The sequence below is a fragment of the Ambystoma mexicanum genome, chromosome 6q (genome assembly GCF_040938575.1).
Source record: "Ambystoma mexicanum isolate Mex_15411 chromosome 6q, UKY_AmexF1_1, whole genome shotgun sequence".
In the NCBI taxonomy this organism is placed as follows: Eukaryota; Metazoa; Chordata; class Amphibia; order Caudata; family Ambystomatidae; genus Ambystoma; species Ambystoma mexicanum.
This window is the reverse complement of record NC_090937.1, coordinates 1,025,657,374-1,025,672,534: the sequence shown is the minus strand read 5'-3', so window position 1 is coordinate 1,025,672,534 and position 15,161 is coordinate 1,025,657,374.

Sequence of the window (15,161 nt, the reverse complement as noted above, 5' to 3'; positions counted from 1 at the left end):
TCCAAGAAATTAACAGGGGTTCTACACCACTGTGCTTTCTGAAAGGAAAGTTTTGCTCCGGCGGCCCTCAACTGTGTCAGAACATAACGGATCTCTGCTATGTGTTCTTCCACAGATGAACTTTTTATGAGGACATCATCTACATAAGCCAGGTTACCCCTCGCACCCAGGTCGGGCATGGCCTTATGTAGGAAAATGTTGAATTCATTGCTAGAGTTGAGATATCCGAAGGGAGTCCGGGTCCATGTGTACTGCTGGCCCCCAAAGGTAAAAGCCAGTTTGTATTGGTCCTCCCTACTGACAGGCACGGTCCAGTATCCATTGGTCAGGTCTATTGCAGTGAATACCTGTGACCCCTGGATCTGGGCCAGCCCTTGGTCAATGTAGGGCAGAGGCCATCGGGAAGTATGGACCCGTTTGTTGAGCTCCCTAAGGTCGACGCAGAGTCTCCACTGGCCGTTTGGCTTCAATATTCCCAGCACCGGATTATTGAAGGTGCTGTGTACTGGACGGATTATTCCCCCGCAGTCAAGGTTCTAAATTATTTCAGTAAGGGACTCCATGGATGCGAGAGGCAAACGATATTGCTTCACAAACACTGGAGTCATTCCAGGGTCAGTGGGAATTGTTGTTGTGTGGATGTCGGTGCGACCACAGTCATATGAGTCTACCGCAAAGAGATCTTGGAAATCCAAGAAAACTTGTTTCAACTTTTGCTTCTGTTCCAGAGTCACGCAGGCATCAGCTAGGCTGACCCTCTCTTCCACCTGAAGCCTGGAAAGACTTCTGGTTCGGCTATCTCAGCGGCCTCCTCCAGCTGGGTGGAGAAGTCCCTGGTCAGAGTGCTTATTTGGACTGGAGGCTTCAGGTGGGAAAGGCAGCCCTTATGGACCTGGAAAATCACCTCATCCCTCCTGAAGTCACAAGTCACATCTTCCTTACCATAAGGGCAAGAAGTGTACACCAGGAAGTTCCCACCATGCCGGGTGAAAATCCTGTCTGGTGTTGTATTGTCAATACTGTCACTGTCAAAACAGTCCTTGGGGATTTGTCCTAACAGTTCATTTCCTAGATCAATGGAAAAATGTCGGTCATCAACCACCATTCCAATGATGGTGCCTGCGGCTAGCTAATGCTCTTTAAGTCGCTTTTATCCACCTCTATTGGAATGGTGTCATGTTCTATGTTGACTAATGGTGTTGGGTTTACCCCTAACCCTTGCTGTTGGAGAGAAGCATTTAGATGTATATAAGCATCAGGGTTTTTCAATTTTTGTCCTCTTTTAACTTTCACTTCCAGGGAGAATTGTCGGGTCCTTTCTGGGATGGTGACTTCCTCTTTAAGCTGAATTTCAACTGCATAAGGTAGCAATTGAGCTGACCTAAATGCTTTTTCTTGATCATCAAAGCCCATGGGATTATTCGCTAATCGGGACCAAGCTTTGAAGTTTATTAGGTCCAAACTAATGGCGAAGCGATTGAGAATGTCACTGCCTGAGTAAAAGGCGGCAGTGACGTCTCGCACGACCCAACAATTATGGACTATGCTCTTGTTGCCAATGGAGATTTTGAGCATACACCTGCTTGGCAGGAGATGTTTAGAATTGGGTGTTTCCAGATCCATTTCCCATTTGTCTATCAGTTTGAATGTGGGAATGGCTGGATCTTTTGGGAGTTGGCGGAACATGGCTTCGCTGATGAAGCTCTTACCGTTGTTCACACACCCTCGAGCGAGAACAGAGTCCTTCCCATCATTTAACTGAACAGGGATGAACAACTGCTCTCCAATTTGCTGAATATCAGCCAGGCGCTGAGCTGATTTCACATCTTTCTGGACTATAGGAGTGGGAGTTTCTGATTGTGGATTGGTAAAGACTTTCAGAGTATTTCCTTCCAGTGTGGAATACCACCTTAAACTGTAAGGAAGGTTGATTTTCAGAAATAGAGAGGACCCCCCATCACCAGTCTGTTGTCCTACTGCTATTACTGTCACGTCTGGAATTTGGTTGTTCTGGAAGTGAAATTCTACTTGGTCAGATTTTTGTTCAACCATGTGGCAGGTGCCGTTTAAACTAACATGGTTGACACTCTGTTTTAATTTTATTGGTCGGCTAGTCTGGGTCCAGAGGACCTTGTTTACACAATCTATTAGGGGTGACAACCTTCTCAGGAGGTCATTCCCTAGTAAACAAGAGGTGCCCTCTGGAGTCACTACTATGACCGGGTGTTTCACCTTGTGTCGCCCAATTTTGATGTCCAAGTCTGCAGTCCCCTCAACAGGAATTTCCTTCCGTCAAAGTTCTGCAGTTGTCCAGGAAGAGAGGTGAGAGGAATACGGTACTTCTCCCCCCCTTCCTGCATTTAGTTCCTCAAAGGCCCTTTTGGGACAGAAGGGTAGCTTGGGATCCAGTGTCCACCAGTGCCAAAATTGTACCCGGCCCCTGTACTTGTACCGGGGCATAGTAACTTCCCTCCTTCTCCTCAAGGGGGCACAGATAATGCACATTTTTGGACAACTGGTGGGCCAAACCTCTGGTTTTGGACATGGCGAGAGAAAAGATTTGGGCAGAATTCTGTGGAGAGTCTTGGGAATCTGAAAGAAAAAGTTGGCAACTGGAGATCAGAGCCATTGTGGGTTCCCCTGGTTCCGGTTCTGGGCTGCCCCCCCTTTTTGGAGGCAGTCACCAGATGGGTTTGAACCAGGGGATTTTGGTATTGTGGGTTCTGGGATGAGATGATGGGCGGCGGTAGCTCAGTCTCCACATCTCCCCAGTCTGAATTGGCATCCCTTGGGACCCATTTTTCCTTGGGAGGAGTTCCCCCATCTCTGAAGGAGAAGATCCTTTTCCCAGGATCTTCTGAGGATCCCTCTCCCTCAAATTGGAAGACCTGTACCTCCTCCACGAAGTGGGTCTGTTTGGGTCCTTTGTTTCTCCTACCCCCCCTCTGCTCCTTGGGAGGCAGGCTTTCAGGGGCAGGAGATTTTGTTTCCGGTTCCTGGTTTTACAGGGGCTGTTTACAAGTTGGGAAGGAAGCTTCCTCCAAGGCTTTACACCCCCCTTCCCCTTGTGCCTCCTCCCTGTGAACCGGTGGGTTATCGGGGTGCTGCCCCCGTCATTGTTCTGGAGCACCAGGTCCAGAGTTTGGGGCATTCTGCGGTGGCATGCTCATCTGAGGGTTCTGTTGAGCCCTCAGTATGTGACCCAGATCCCGTGCCATATTTTGGACCTGGCGCTCAAGTTGTGAAACCCGCTCAGGCTGATACGGGGCTCTATTTTCTCCCCTGGGCTGATCCCGGGAAGGGTAGCTATCCCTTCTCTGGTAGTACCCCTGGTTGGGAAGATTTTGGTACCTCTCCACCCTTGGCCTCCCCTCTCCCGGATTGGGTTGTCTGGGCTCAGGGAATTGGGGAAAGAAGGATGGATGATTTTGGGGCTGGAAATTGGGTGGATACCTGGGGAAAAAGTTCTACCCAGGATTTGGTGAATTTCTGCCCTCCTGGTGGAAGTTAGGAGGGAAGTTCCCCGGGTCAGGTGCTTGGCTGGATCCCCCCCCTTGGGCTGGAGGAGTCCACACATAACCCATGATTGGTCGGTTTCCCTTGTAGCGGGGACTTACATAGTCAGGGGAGCGGCGGACCCCATTTGTGGGACTACCTCCTCGACTCCCTGTCTGTGACTGGCCCGAGGGCCTTCTGGGCTGTGAATTATTTGGTGCAGGCAGGTTTTTAGGCCCCCCCCCCATCTCCAAATCTAAAACGGGGGGCAGCCTTTACCTCTGCCACCTTGGCAACAGCAGGGGTGCTGTTGGTTTTGGGGTTTTTCGGCGCATTATTTTTATTTTCGATGGGCTTCTGCACCTCATAGATCCGGGTAGCCTGTTCAATGACCCAGTCTAAAGATCTTTTCTCATGAAAATCTCTCACGAGCTGGGTCATTATGTATTTGGGTAAGGCATGGAAAAACGTATTGATAACTTCTCTGCTATCCATGCGCACCCTTCTGGTGGTCTGCGCAGCAGCACGCTTTAATTCTTGCACAAACTCTTGTGGGGCCTGATTCTCCCCGCATTGCAAATTGTAGGCTGCCTTGTGAGCCTCTTGAGGATTTCTGTGCACAGAAAAATGTTTCAAGATGGCCGCCCTGTATGTGGACCACCTTGAATGGTTTTGATCCTCCAGCCCTGCAAAGAAACTGGAGTATTCTGGTGAGAAGGTCCATTTGACGTACTGGATGCAGCTACAGCTGTCCTTCAAATGGAAAGTCTCCATCATTTGCTCATAGAGCTCCAAGTGTTCCCAAACAGAATACTTGGCGTTCTTATGCTAAGGCGTGATGACACTCCTTATTGCCTTTATTTGTTTCCATGGGTCCTTAGCAAGGCCCTTTTTGCCTTATTGGCCTTTTTGGTTCGGGTAACCCTGGGTCATTCATCCTCTGACTCAGAAGCATTGCTCCCAGAGGTGCCCGTCTGATCTTCCAGGTTTTCCCGGATTCTGCGAGCCTGGGAATGGCTGGCAGAATGTGGGGACCTGGTCTCCTGTGTCCTGTAATGCTCAGAGGAGTCTTCAGACCCCTCCTTGCTGCCAGGATTTGATGGGTACCCCCCCCACTGACCTAACTGGGCAGAGGTTTTCAAGATGCCCTTAATGGGCCTACTCTCCTGGGGTTCCCCATTAAATTGCACTGTGCTTGGGTGCCCATACCCGGATGCCCGCCCATCCATTCCTGGGAGGTACTGGCCTATGAGCCCCATACTTCTAGCTGGATAGTAATCTGCCATCCCCGTGGCCCTGGGCTCATGTGCGTGAGGGGACATGGGGGTGGCAGAGTCCAGGGACTGGGAGAGATGAAGGCCTCTGGTACCAGGGCTCCTGAGGTTATGCTCAGGGGTTTCCCTTTCCCAGCGAACCTCGTCTCTATCAGCCCCTGCTCCCTGTTGCAATACAAGAGCCTGCGCTTTCAGTTCCTCAGTTAAGGCCTTAGTAGACTTTATCAGTCTCTCCTGCATGGCTACCTGTTGCTGGAGCCTATCATTGTGCTGACAGAGAGCCTCATTTTCTCTCTGTGCCTCCTGATTGGTCCTGGAGTACTGGGCCAGTCTCTGCTGCAGGAGGGTTACCTCCTCAGTCCCATCCCTACTGGCCTGCTCCTTTCTTGCCAGAGCCTCCTCCACCCTCCTGGTGTGATCTAGCAAGCCCTGATGCTCTTTTTGGAGGTCACCCAGCCCCTGGAGGGCCAAGTGATTTTTCTTTTTAAATGTCAGACTTCCTGGCCTAAGGTATCCCTTTCCTGACCAAGAGCCTGCATTTGTGACTCCAGGTCGTCCCTCTGCCTTTGAAAGGCACCAGCTTTCTGGCGTTCTTCATCAAACTCTGCCTGGGTATCCAGGTCTTTCAAAATCAATGTATTGCTTTCCTCTTTCTCTCTGTCTAGTTGGATTTGCAGGGTGGCTACCTGCTCTGTGTATGCCCTGTTGAAATTGATCTGTTGCCCCAGCTTTTTCTGGCTCTGCAGTAAGGAGTCCAAACTGTCTTGGTGCTCCTTCTGCAAAGCCAGAATTCTGGTATCCTGGTCTGTCTTTTCCTGTTGCAGTATATCCATGTCCTCTTTTATTTTAATGATATACTGCCTACTATCATTTTCTGACTCCTGGCTCCTCTGCAGCCTCTGCTCAGAAGAGACCAGGCCAGATTGGGCCTTTTCTAACGCCATCTGTTGCCTATTTGCCAGATCTTGGCCTTCAGCACATTTGTCCTGCATGGCTCCCATATATAGATACAAATATGCCACTATCCTGGCAATCTTATTGTGTTCATCTTTGGCCTTAGAAGCCATATATAATTCACTCAGGGCCACATGTAATGGACCCTGATCTCTCCATTTATCTGACCCTGTTTCAGTGACCTGTTGCGCGATTGCCTGCAACCAGACCGTTTGGTCCTGATGAGTCCACTCACAAATAGCTTATGTAAGAAGTGCTCTCTGGCTATTTTCATATCTACCAAGGTCGTCATTCTGGAATTTGAGTTCCTTCCTGACTTACAGAAGTTTGTATTTTATTTTGCAAAACAGACCATTTCCTTAGAGCGTTCCTTTGAGGGATGCTTTCACAGTGTAAAACAGCGTGGTGATCTAACCGGATATGTGTATCTGGTCAGTTGGCACACTGTATTAATCTGCACAAGTGGTAAAACAGCGTGGTGATCTAACCGGATATGTGTATCTGGTCAGTTGGCACACTGTATTAATATGCACAAGTGGTAAATCTAACCCAGAATATCCCGGCTCCGAGCCCCCACTTTGTAAGGGATATTCAATCAACACTACAGCTAAGTAAATGCCTAGTCTGGGATGCTGAGGAAAACCCTTATTGATGTATCTTTATGTCCAGTTCAGTACTCTGGATGACAACCCTTGTATAACACCCCCCTCTTAGAATCCCCCTGACCCCACTGAGCCAAGAAGTAGGTTTGTTTAGCAAATTAAAAGGTTTATTTGAAAATTTAAACAATATATATATATATATATATATATCACACTTCTATAAATAAATTGATAATGGATATTACACTTGCGAATATGAGCAGTAATCAGCAAGAGGTAACTTATGAATAGGAACAGAAGAATAAGGTGGGAAAGAATGCTTTATATGGTTCAAGGAAACGCAATGATGAATGAAATGCAGTACAGAAAGTAACTTGATATGGCTTCAACAAACGACAATGTAATCACTTTTCCTTGACAATTCACCCCCCCCCCCTATGCAATGTAAGAAATGGAAGGAGAGCACACAGTCTTCAAGAATCCCAACAAATCACACTTTATAATGCAATACACAGTTCCAGTTCCCCCAGCAAGCTTAGAGAAAACAGGTATGAGTTTTGAACACAGGCGAATTACTTTGAAATGTGGTGGCAATGAAGTGAAAATGCTAAAATTGATTTTAATTCCCTGCAGGAGGTTCAGGGTGAGGGAGAGATACTTTATATTAGTTCAGGCTCACTTTAGCAATGCTCTATGCATAACTACCAGGTTGCAAATGGATTTTAACAAAGGAAAGAATGGAGCTGCTATTTTGACAAGTAGAGAAATTGAGCCAAATTGCAAATCGCGGTAAATTTTGCGAGTGCGTGAATCATGATTGCGGTAAAAGTATAGGGAGTTAGACGATTTAATAAAGGTAGATTTTCGGATTTAAAGTAAAACTCAAAATGACAGGTGACAGCTTGCAGCTGCAAAATTGACAGGTGACAGTTGTGCAGCTTTAAAAATGACAGATGACACGATTTCTAGGAGGCAGTTCTACTTAGGTTAAAATAGCTTGAATTAGATTATTTTAACTAAGAGATTGGTTCTGCACAGTTCTGGCGGATACTCACTCCTAATTTTGAAATGAATGGGCCTCGTCACGGATCTGGTCAACACGTTCAGCGGCGGTTCTCTCTGCTCGGTGGGTCAATCAGGCACCGGTTCTGCTCACAGCGATCCGGATCTCTGGTTCTGCTCACAGCGGTCTGGGTCTGGTCTGGATACAGCGGCCTGTGGTTCTCTGGATCTCTGGTCTGGTCTCTGGCAATTGTTCTTGGCAAAGAATTCAAACAGCTCGCCCAGCTGTTGAATAGTTTGCAGATGATTTTAAGGATGCTGAGTCGTGCTAAGAAGAGTTCTCAGTTTGTGGGTTTAGGCCCTTGCTTTAAGTTCTGAAGTAAAGTTCTGGTCTTTGGAGATTGATGGATGGGAAGTCTGGAGTCTCCCGCAGAGCGTCCCACAGAAAATGGAATTGAATGTCTCTACCTGTCCCAGCAGTCTCTTTTTATGTGTTTTGAAAATGGGTGTGTGCCTGGGCCTAGCTAAGCCTGCCCCTCTCTACTTGTCATCGGCCCAATTCTCCCCTCTCCCATGATTGGGGGAAGGAAATGGAGTCAGAGTGATGAGTTCTGTTTATGGGTCAGAGGATCCTCCCCTGGTCAATTTGCCCACAAATCTATATTTGATTCAAATACATATTTCCCAGGTACACAAGTGGTTGACATTACATGTACATATTACACCTTGCTTAAGGTAGTCTTTGTTCCACCTCTGGCGTTTCTAGGAGCTTGCATTCAAAAATGGCAACTTATTTTCGATTTTAGTGGGTTGTGCAATATGGGATTTTCATCAAAAATTATACAAAGGTACATTTCCCTTCCACATATATCCCAGTAACTTTCCATGACTCTAGCTTAAACACATTGTGTACAATATTCATAATTAGTGGGGTTTTGCCCCAGAACATGGTACAAATTGGAGTTTGGACTCAAATCGTGTGGGCATTTTTCAAACTAAGACTCTCAAAGTTGTACATTCCTGTCATTTGGTTACAATAAGTTATCACTGTTTCTATAAAATATATATTTGTTGCAATTCAACTCCCCAAAGTGTTTGGGTCCGCCTCCAGAAGTCTGGGTGGGTCAGTGATCACATGTCTCTCCTTGCTGGCAGAGGGCTGTTGACAGGAAACACTCAAAATTAACATACCCCATTCAACAGAAAGGGGCTATTGTCTCTCTCCTCCAGGCTGAAGGGGAAACCCCCTCCCTCTCACTCAGACGGGCCATGTGATATCCTGCCTCCTGTGGTGAGTCTCTGGGGTGTTAAGAGTTCTCAGCCTCTTGGCCTCAGGGAACAGCAGGTGGCTAAGATTTTCAATTAACCAACAAGCTTTGAAGTCCCTGCCCCTCTTGCAATTCCTAAATACAGTTTCCCTGTCAGAGTTTAGACCGCTAGCGCCGCCTTAGGGAATTTGTCGGTACTCCATCCATTTTTGAGTTGTCTTGAATTACTGCATTTCAATAGAGTGGTCTTTTGCTTGATAGTATAGGACCCTTGCTTAACATTGTTTTGATGGCATCCTTACAGTAGAGTGGTGATGTGGAACCCCCCACAAGAAGGTTGTATCTTTGGAGTGGTCTCGTGCCAACTGCGCAGTTCTGCTATTCTGGCGTGAATGTGGGCGGCGATAGCTCATCCCCACATCCACCCATTCTATTGATTTAGTTTGTTCTGTGATAGAATAATGGGCGGCGACAGCTCATCCCCCCATCTACCCACTCTATTGATTCAACATGGGTCAAAACCCTTGACAGGACCTTTTGAATGCCTGGACATAGATCTGGTTAGTTAGATGCGCTCTCGTGGGTCTGGATGAAGAGCTGGGAGTGATCCTTTTCCTATAGATAGGGAGGGGCGCTAAGTGAGAGGCATTTGTGTGTAATGGGCAAAGTTTTAAAGAGAATGCGTTCTTTCACCGGCAGCCAATGAGCGTCTTTTCTTGCCTCTGAGATGTGTTCCCTTTTAGGGATACTCAATGCTGCTCTAAGGGCATTGTTTTGTGTAACTTGTAGCTTGTTGAGGTTTTTGGCAGAGGTGCCCAGGGAAAGGGCATTGTAATAATCAAGCTTGGTGCCGACTGTGGCTCTGCCAATTGACAGGCAATTTTTGGTTGATGAGAAAGGTTTGACTGCGTTGATAACTTTAGAGGTGAGGGCAGCACAGGAGGCTATGGCATTGACCTGGCATGTGATGGACAGGGAGGAGTCGAAGTATACTCCTAGAGTTTTTACTGCTGATGAGACAGTGATGGTGGTATTGTCAATGTTGAAGGAGCTATATAGAGGGGAGAATTTATTGCGCGTTTCTTTGGTGCCTACCACAAGGATCTCTGTTTTATCTCCGTTGAGACAAAGGTCATTGGCTGCCATCCTTTTTTGTGTAGAAATTGGTTAGTGCTGCAGAGTCTTGTTCGTAGATGCTGGTTAGGGAGAGTAATACTTGTGTGTCGTCAGCATAGTTTGTGTAGGATAAGTCACGATGATCCAAGTCATTGCAGAGAGGGAGGGTGAAGATGTTATACAGGGTGGGTTCAGTACATGATCCTTGTGGGACTCTACAGTGTATGATGGTTGGAGAGGCACATGCAGAGTCTGAGAAGACTCTCTTGAGTCTTCCATTGAGGAAGGACGCAATCCATGCTGTGGCTTTCAGGGTGAAGTGGGCTGTGTTTTTCAGTTGCTTACCGAGAATATCATGGTTGACGAGATCGAAGACAGCCAACAAATCTAGCAGGAGGAGAAGTGTGGTTTGCCTTTGTTCATAATGTCGCCGTTGTATTTTGAGATAGAGTAGGGCAGATTATGTCCCAAGACCTTTGCGGAATCCCAATTGCCTTTTACCTAAGATCTTGTTTTCCTCCAGAAATTGCTGGATTTGCATTTAGGCAACCATATTCAATATTTTGAGACGGAATGGGACGGTGGTGATGGAACTGTAGTTATTGACTATTTTAGGGTCCAGTGAGTTTTTTTTTAGACGTGGGCAAACTCATGCTTCTTTTAGGCTGTCAGGGACTGTGTTGGAATTGAACAAGGCGTTGATGAAGGTTTTTAAAAAGGGGCTAGGGTTTCTGCACAGTCATTTACTAGTTTGGCTGGGCAGGCCTCTCCTTTACAGTTGGATGGCTTGATTTTGTTGACAATGTTTACTACTTCAGACTTAGTCACTTCCCTGAAAGAGAAGGGTTTTATTTTGTCTTTGGTGACCTTACTGTCAGGGAGGTATGCTAACCTGATATGTTTAGAGAGGTTTTTGTGATGCTCATGGATCTTCTTTTGCAGGAGCTCAATTTTATTTAACAACACTGATTGTACCGTACTACACCATGTTTTATTTTTAACAATCTCTTGTGATTTAGTGGCAGGAGTGGATCATTCTTTAAAGATGGCGAAGAGCACTTTTGATTCAGAGGTGGCATTGGTGATTCTGTCATTGTAAGAAGAAGATTTGGCTGTAAGTGTGGCTTTCTTGTATTGAGTGGCTAGAGTTTTGTAAGTGGATAGAATGGATTAGTGTGGAGAACCTAGCCATTTGCTCAAAGCTTTACATTTTAGGGCACGTAGTTCATTTAGTTCTGCTGAGACCCAAGTAGTACCGTGTTTTATTTTTTTCGCAATTTTGTTCTTTAGTGGTGCAATGGAGTCGAAGGCTGTTTTCAGCGTTGTGTTATATATATCTGCCAGTACTAATGGGTCTGAGGAGGTTGGAAGGTTGATAGTTAGAGTGTCTAAGTGGAGAAGGATCCTTTCTTTAGTGAGGTTCCGTGCATTTCTAGCTAAGGCAGGTGGAATGGGTCTGAGATTTCTGGGTGTTTTGGTGCAGGTAGGAATGAGAAAGTGTATTAGGTGATGGTCAGACCAGGGGGTGGGGGTGTTAGACCTGACGTCTACATCACAGTTCTGGTATACTACCCAGTCAAGGTTGCACCCTTTGCAATGGGTTGGTATGAGGATTTTTTTTGTTGGAAGCTGAGTGTAACCAGCGTAACACGCACAAGAATATTGTATTTATGCCTCGAGAAATCCCAAGAAAGGGCAAAACAGTTGTATGTGACTCCAAAAGTTGTTGGCACTAACTAACTAATTATGGATGACAGCCATACATTCTATGGCAGAGGTTATGTCAATATAATTTATGTTCTGTTGATCTTAGGCCTCACTACTTGTCTTTGACCTATATTATAGCAAAAGTTAAACATTGGTTCTTCTCATCTAAAGAACATAAACAATCGCAGTAATTGGCAAAAACAGCAGATTCAGGTTTTTAATGTATGGAAAGCCATTTTTTCCTTTGACGGTTCTACAAAAATCCCTTGCCCTTCACATTTATACCAAAGAACTACAGGCCTTTCAAAATATTATTTAAAAGCAGGACTCACTTTGTCTTCCAGTCATACTAATGTGATTACCAAATCTGCCAAATTGGTGGAGGAACATTGAAGTTTATGATACTTGCTTTGTCTACTTTTCCTGGATCATGTAAAGGTAACGTTTTTGGTTTTCAACCTAAAAGGTCCTGATTTGGCTTGGGGTTTGCCCTTTATATTGCTCTCTGACCGAGTTCTGATTAAATACCACCCTTTTGGTAGCTTTTTCTATGATGCATAAGCATTCTGTCACTGTTTTCTAATGCTAAAGAGGCTGTGCTACCTGGTGTAATCAGTTTGCTGTTGAGCCCAAGTGGGTTAAAAGGACACCGTTTACACTGTTTTTAGAGAGTAAAAGATTAAATCAGTGAAGGTGTTGAAAGTAGTGTGACCTTTTATTTACAGGTTTTGATTGATTTGGCCATGCAGATTAACCTTCGCTCCAGGAAAGAAAGAGGAGGGGCTGAAAGGAAGGAGCTCTGAAGGTGAAAATTATTGAAACCTAGTATGTTTTATGATTCTGAACCATTTTACAATCCTTTCCTGCAGCAACAATACAGATGGGTGAAATTCATGGCCCTTTTACTGAGAGAGTCGAATAGAGATGATTAGTTTCACAATAATGTTGATGGCAGAAGGGACAGATGTCTTAGTTTATCAGTTCATGTGTAGTCTTAAATTAGTAAGGAGACATTGAGTGGAGTGGTTGATCTCCTTCAATTCGCTAGTCACTGCATGCTTTCCAGATATTCAGTAGAATTATGATTTTTTCCTAGGAAGCTGACCATGAAAAATGTCCCTTTTTGATATTAATGAAGCAGACTGTCATTTACGACAAGAATGACCCACTTTCTACCTGAGTCTTAACTATATTTTCTACTTTGCAAAATCCTTAAGCTGGTGGGTCTAGAGGAGAACACGGGTGAAAACCCCAGCATGGACTCATGCATGGTGAAGGTCATCACAGAAGCACATGGTCCAGATATTCTGTGCCTGCCTGAGGTGGACTTTACCTATAGGGTGGGGAAGCCTTCACCTGCTAGATGGTGACACATCCTTCTGGCACTTAATAGTCTGAAATATAGAGAAATGGTGTTAAATGCAGCAAGAAGGAAAGGACATATTCTTCTTTAAGGGAAAACCACTGTCCACATACCCAGATTATCCCAAAGAGATTCTGGACAAGCAGAAAGCCTATACAGGAGCTAAAGTACTGGCCAGTGAAAAGGCATCAGAGTGACACTGAACAAATCTGCAATTCTGAAACTGGACTTGCCTGATGGTGAGAGGTTGATAGAGTTAAGCGGCTTCACTTCAACACTACAGCTAAGTCAATGCCTAGTCTGGGATGCTCCCCCCCCTATGCAATGTAAGAAATGGAAGGGGAGCACACAGTCTTCAAGAATCCCAACAAAATGCAATACGAAATGCAGTTCCCTCCCAGCAAGCTTAGAGGAAAACAGGTAGCGGTTTGAAACACAGGCCCAAAATGCTTTTAAATGTGATGGCAATGGATGGGAAAATGTGCTAACTGATTTTAATTCCCTCTAGAGATTCAGGGTGAGTGAGAGATGCTTGTTGGTATTAGTTCAGGCTCACTTTAGCATTGCTCTATGAGTTATTACTAGGTTGCAAACGGATTTTAACAAAGGAAGGACTGGAGCTGCTATTTTGACAAGTGGAGAAATTGAGCCAAATCACGGAAAATTTCGGGAGTGCATAAATCGCGATTGCGGGAAAAGTATAGGGAGTAGGAAGTCGGTTCTAGGTTCGTTGGAAAGCCTAGAATCACAGCTTTAAAATTTCGTTCCTAGCCCAAATGGTTCAAAAGATACGGACAATTTAATAAAGGTGGTTTTCAGAATTAAAGTAAACTCAAAATGACAGGTGACAGCTTGCAGCTGCAGAATTGACAGGTGACAGTTGTGCAGCTTTAAAAATGACAGATGACACGATTTCTAGGAGGCTGTTCTAATTAGGTTAAAATAGTTTGGATTAGATTATTTTAACTAAGAGATTGGGTTCTGCACAGTTCTGGCGGATACTCACTCCTAATTTTGAAATGAATGGGCCTCGTCACGGATCTGGTCAACACGTCCAACGGCGGTTCTCTCTGCTCGGCGGGTCAATCAGGCACCGGTTCTGCTCACAGCGATCCGCATCTCTGGTTCTGCTCACAGCGGTCTGGGTCTGGTCTGCGGTTCTGGCAAAAGTTCTTGGCAGAGAATTCAAACAGCTCGCCCGGCTGTTGAATAGTTTGGTTAGGTTTGCTGGATTCTGAAGGCCTGCTAAGAATACTTTTGCTTGCAGTGGGCCTTCTTGGTTCAAATTTCTGTAGTCTCTGTTTAGCTTGGAAGTCTAAGTGTTGGATCTCTGGATGTGAAGTTGTCGGTCAGCACGCTCCGCAGCAAATGGAATTGAATGTCTCTACCTGTCCCAGCAGTCTCTTTTTATGTGTTTTGAAAATGGGTGTGTGCCTGGGCCTAGCTAAGCCTGCCCCTCTCTACTTGTCATTGGCCCAATTCTCCCCTCTCCCATGATTGGGGGAATTGGGTTGTGAGTCAGAGTGATGAGGTCTGTTTATGGGTCAGAGGATCCTCCCCTGGTCAATTTGCCCACAAATCTATATTTGATTCAAATACATATTTCCCAGATACACAAGTGGTTGACATTACATGTACACATTACATATTCCTTATGGTCCATGCTTGTCCGCCTCTGATCTTCCTGGGGGCTTGCATTCAAAAATGACAACATTTTGCGCTTTTTGACTGGTTTACCAATATCGGACATTTACCAAAAATTACACACATGTGCGCAAGGAGTATGGACATTAATTGATGAAGTGTCAGATTTTTAACATGCAGACATTTGGAGTAAGACCCTATTTTCCGCTAGCAACCCCCCAGAATACACCACATGGTCCTAACGCCTCTTAAAAGGTGCACAGAAAAATCACAAGAATAATGATATGACTTATATAATTCTGACAAGTCCGTACTATGAATTATCCATCTTTTTTTAAAATTATGCTCTGGCCCAGATGGGTGTGGTTTAGGTTCCAAAGCACATGGGGGAAGCTTCTGTCTGCCCCCGCCTCCAGCTCGGGTGGCTCCCAGAGGCACTTCTCCTCCCACTTCTCCCAAGAGTAAGCCATTTTACCGCCCCCCCAATATAACATTTGCCTGAGTCCAGGACAAGGCTTTGTTCAACCTCCTGCCGGTGCCCCTCCCCTAATCTAATCAGAGAGGTGTCAACTCCTTTTGGTGGGGAAGCAGGATGCAGCTAGGCCTAGGAAGAGTGGCTGAGCAGGTTTCTCCTGTCGGGGGTAGTTGTCAGGCAGAATTCAGCTAAATGTCACTTTAGTTCCCAGTTTAAATCAAACTTACACTTTTTACATACACATTAAATAATTACTTCCTT